The 5,343-nt window shown below is 39.4% G+C and overlaps 1 protein-coding gene across 1 annotated transcript in view; it reads right to left on the bottom strand.

Moving 5' to 3' along the window:
• Window positions 1–5,343, bottom strand: part of LOC102771187 (cAMP-specific 3',5'-cyclic phosphodiesterase 4B) — a 435,382-nt gene that overhangs the window by 429,543 nt on the left and 496 nt on the right. The window lies entirely within an intron of this gene.

Here is a 5,343-nt window from a genome sequence, read left to right as displayed (position 1 = left end):
GGTAATACAGAAATCCAAAATGATACAGAATTTAAACACAGACATTAATGCCTACAGACTGGAGATTTCATGTGTTCAAGGACAGGTAACTTGGTTTGGAATCCATGAAAGGAAGATAATCAAAGCTGAAACCTCTATATAAGGAGAATCCAAAAAGAGTTGACCCCTTAGTTTACTAGTAAGAAGAACTAGAAGCCTGACTTAGAAGTAGCAAGAAAGACTCTTTTTCCTGGGGCTCTGGATAGAAGGATAAAAGTATCCCTTGAATTGAGTCCCTAAAAGGATACACATACAGCTTGAATTTAATCACTTAGATGGTCTAGGAATTTCAACAGGAAATTAATGTAAAAGCTGATCCTGTGGAAGCTGACTGGACTTAATGTGGTGATCATTCCACAATATATAGAAATATTGAATCATTATGTTATATACCTGAAACTATATCTCAAGTATACCTCAATTTAAAAAAAATTTAAATCCTATTCTAGACCAGCAAATCCCTTGGGATGTTCTACAGAAGCAAACAAAATATCACTCTACAGGGAAACTTTCAAAAGTGGGGAAAATACGACTACCACAGGGAAAAACCAAAAGCAAAAACGTGACTGAAGAGGAGCTCACAATCCAAACAACAAAACATATAAAGAAATGACCCAGTTTAAAGTGGATATAGAATTCTGGAAGAACCAGCAGACCCCACCATTGGAATGAGTAACTCCCAGAAGAATTTAAATAAGAGAACAATCTAAACTATAAAATAAATTCAGGTATAATTAGTAAAGAGATAAAATAAGGATAGAATCCATAATAAAAGGATTTTTAAAAAACTAGAGGAAAAGAACAGGCAGTAGGAAAAGGCATCAGCTAGCACTTCTAGAAATAAAAAAATAAATCATAGCATTTAAACAATAGATAGGTCATCAATGAAGAAAGAATTAGCTGGAAAATAGGCCTGCGTAATTACCCAAATGCTATTTTAAAATATTTCCTAACTGAATATAATATAGAGGTAATAGACACTAGAGGCAAAACAAGAAGGTCCAACATATATATAATAAGAATTCTAGAGGAAAGAATAGAGAGAATGAAAGCAAGATAATATATGGTGAAATATGCTACAAATTTTTAATAATTTAAGAAATACAGGGGTTATCTGATTGAGGAAGTATAAAAAATTCCAATAAGAAAAAGTAAAAACAAACCCAGTAAAACTAGGTTTGCAGCAGTAAAACTACAGAACGCAAAACAAAGAGCAAACTTAAAAACCACCGAGAAACAAGCTCTCATCACCAATAATACTGGAAGACAGTATCTCCAAAGTAATGAGCAAAATAATTGTCAACTAAAAATTGTGCTCCCAAATAATCTGTTATTCAAAAGTCTTAGGATGAAAGACAGTTTTTAAAAAAAATATTAAGAGACTATTAACATTTGTATATGCTTATCAAAGAAGTACTTCCATAAGAAGGAATTTAAATCCAGAAGGAAAAAGAGGGGTGCAATAAGTAACAGTGGTCACAGGAAATGTGGGTGAAGTTAAATAAGTATAGACTGTCCCTAGTCAGGATGGCTCAGTGGTTGAGTGTCAACCTATGAACCAGGAGGTCATGGTTTGATTTCCAGTCAGGGCATATGCCCAGGTTGCAGGCTCGATTCCCCATGTGGGCTGTGCAGGAGGCAGCCAATCAATGATTCTCTCTCATCATTGATGTTTCTACCTCTCTCTCCCTCTCCCTTTCCTCTCTGAAATAAATAAAAATATATTTTAAAAATAAATAAATAATTATAGACTGTAAAAACAATTTTAAAAAAAGAAAAAACTAATAATATAAAAATTACATAGTAGATGTAAAAATGTGATGGAATTATAACACTGGACAATATTATGAAATACAGAGTATGATCAGAGTTACAATATGATTATTCAAGAGAAGAATATGTATTTGATTAATATTATCTAAGAATATTAATGTTAAAAACATAAAAAGAGCTATTAGAAGGATAGAAATGGGACATGTCACAATCAAATCAATGGATGTAAAAATGACCAAAGAAACTCTAAGTACGATAAAAGGAAGAATGATAAAACAAGGAGGGACAGAAGAGGGGCAGGGACATGGAAATGTCCTCCAATGAGAAGTGGCACTGTAATTTCAAAGGTAAAAGACCAAAATTAATAAAATGAATGTGCATAGAGAAAGTGTCCTTACAGGTTGGCTTCCCCTGGGAAGCTGACTTGGAGATGCGTTGAGCATGCATTTTTATTAAGGGCTGCCTTGCTCTTAAATCTGGAAATGGGGGAAGGCACAGGAATGGGAAAAGGGAGACGTGGGACTGAAATGGAAGCCCCACAGGGAGTTCCAGAGCTAGAATGATCCCCCAGAGTTACTGGAGTTGGGCTGAGATGGCCCCACATGGATCAGCCATTGGATGTGAGCTGCCCTATAAAGGAGCAAAGGGCAACTCAGGCAATCCTTCAAGGGACTGATCCATCAAGACTGTCTGCTGACAGCCTCCAGGAAGCTGAAGCAAAAAACACGTCATAGGGTCTGCCGTATTACCTTATTATTGCAAGGTGCCTGCAGCTCCAGCTGCTCAAAGGAACCTATTTGTCCTGTGATCAACAACATCCCCACACCGTCTCCAAATTCTGCAGCTCAAGTTTCCATGGGAAGAGCAATGAAATTTTATTCCATAATAATAAAAGAGAAATTCAAATTACTAACCTGCAAGTCTTTCTGACTCAAAGCTACATCATGTACTTCTTGCTCCCTCATCAAAGTAAGCCAAGCAAGATATTAAGAACAACCTGGGACTCTATTCCTTCACAATTTTAAATCTTCATTTTGGTTCACAATATCATTTTTGTGTGTAATATTTTTATCAAGCATGAGTCCTTACTTGTGCATACCATTACTATTAAATACCTGTCCCTAGACAGGCAAAGGATTCCAAGAACAGAAAACGATACATGATTTATTTCTTACTCAAGTCAAAACCAATTCTATTTAAAAGAAACAAGCATGCCTAAATGGCTACCCTCTAGAGAAATTTAAGATAATTCATCTTAGCAAAATATGTCCAGCTGAGAAACAAATCAGCTGAGAAAAGAAAACAAGTAGGTACACTATAAAAAAACATTTAGCTCATAATTGTAATAAGGAATACAGAGGTAGGCACCGAAGGTTTACGGTTGTAATAAAATAAATAATACAATAATAAATAAAAAGCAATAATAAAATCTGTTTCACATACCCACAACTATAAATTACTTTTGCCCACCCTTGCATAGTGAGATGATGAAAATATAAATAGCCTCAATGTATCAATCATTCCATCTCAATAATTCCAGTGTATTAAACAATTTTTTTGGTAATTGGCTTTCTGCTGTTTAAGAAGAAAAATAACAGAAAGTCAGTTACTAGTCAAGTCCTACCAGTACTGATTGAAGAGTCGAACAGATCATTGCTTCGCTGAAGACACATGTTGACATTAAGAGGGTTCTCTCTTGGGATATCAGGGGAAACTGAGGTATCTTCAGAGGGAGATGCAGCTGAATTTCTTGTTACCTGAAGTTAAACTATTTGATTTGTCTACCTTCTTGTCACTTACATAGAGATCAATTCCAGACCCCTCCCTACATCTCGGACCTAAGAAAATTCACTTTTTAAGTCCCCAAATTGGGGGGGGGGGGTTGTCATAACAATCAGCTTTTGGTAAAAAGAAAGTGGATGATCCACTAAAGAAAACAACAGCATCTATATTTTCAAAAAATTTAATATGTTTCTTATTCTTTCAGTTGTAGCTCTGGGCTTTCAAGTAGCTAAAAACCTCTGAATTTAAAAGATGGATGTGATTCCTAGAACAGTTATACAGCATACACATCTAAGACACAGGATACATGGATTTACCATTTCTGTTTAGTGGCATCACATATGTGTGATGTAAACATAATATAAATTAATGTAATATTAGGTTAGAGTCTCAAAGTATTCATTAAAATTACCCCAGGCTTGTGCATATATTATATATAGTATAATATATACTACACTATATATTTATATACATACTGTTATGTATTATATGTGTGCTATACTATCTATAACACATTATGTTACTATATAGATATATTTGTCTTGAAAATTAACCACACTGGCCCAGCTCAGTGGTTGAGCATTGACCCATGAAGCAGGAGCTCACAGTTCAATTCCCAGTCAGGGCACCTGCCCCGGGGGTTGCAGACTCCATCCCCAGTGTGGGGTGTGCAGGAGGCAGTTGATCAATGATTCTCTCTTACCATTCATGTTTCTATCCCTTTATCCTCTCCCTTCCCCTCTGATATCAATTTAAAAATATATTTTTAAAATGAACCACACTGTAATTCAGTTATTTCTCTGTGTTCTCTTTATACTTATTTTAAAGCTATTGACTACAGTGGTTTTGGATTTTGTTTGAAGTAGGGTACATTGCGGAGGGGAAGGGGGGTCTGTAAAAAAGGGAAGAAGGAAGCAAAACAGGAAGGTGGAAGAGGAGGAGGAAGGAAAAGGGAACCCCACACACAACACACACACACACACACACACACACACACACACACACACACACACACCACACACCACACACACATGCGCACACACACACACACACACACACACACACACACACACCACACACCACACACACCACACACACCACACACACATGCACTTGTAGTTTAGAAAGGGCCATGCCATGAACACACGCCAGCACCCCTCCCCAAACATGAGACTGAGCTTCCCCAAAAGTTCCTTGGCAGAGCCTTCCTTATGCCCCGGCTTGGGTGCACCCCACTGGAGCCCCGGCCACCGGGCATGCAGGACCATCCTGGGGCCGCAGCCCAGCAAACTCTTGGGTACCCCAGGCTCCCTCCTGCGCCCGCAGCCCGCAGTCAATCACGGGGCGCCCGCGCGCCAATCCATCACCCACTCCTGAGCGAATCCTTCTGCCTTTCCCCATTCCCCCTGGGCTCGCTCCTTCCCAGGGACTTACCAAGAGGCAAAGCGGGGGAGGAGGGGCGGTGGGGAGAGAGGCAGGGACAGACGGAAGAGGCCAAGAGAAAGGGCCGGTTGGCGGATTTACTACAAGAGGCGACCAAGACGTCTCGCCATCAAGACCACAGTCCTAGCGAGGCGCCATCCTCCCCTAGACCCCCACCAGCCCCGCAGCACCTACACGCTCCATTTCGGCTCTGAGGTGCCATGAAGTCGGAGAAGGGGGGGAGGGGGGCGGGGAATAAACCCGCTGCCTCCTGGGCAGCCCTTACCTCCGGCTACCCTCTCGACAGCCTCCTCCTGCGGTTGCAGA

The sequence above is a fragment of the Myotis davidii genome, unplaced genomic scaffold (assembly GCF_000327345.1).
Source record: "Myotis davidii unplaced genomic scaffold, ASM32734v1 scaffold205, whole genome shotgun sequence".
NCBI lineage: Eukaryota > Metazoa > Chordata > Mammalia > Chiroptera > Vespertilionidae > Myotis > Myotis davidii.
This window is presented reverse-complemented; position numbering and strand designations above follow the sequence as displayed.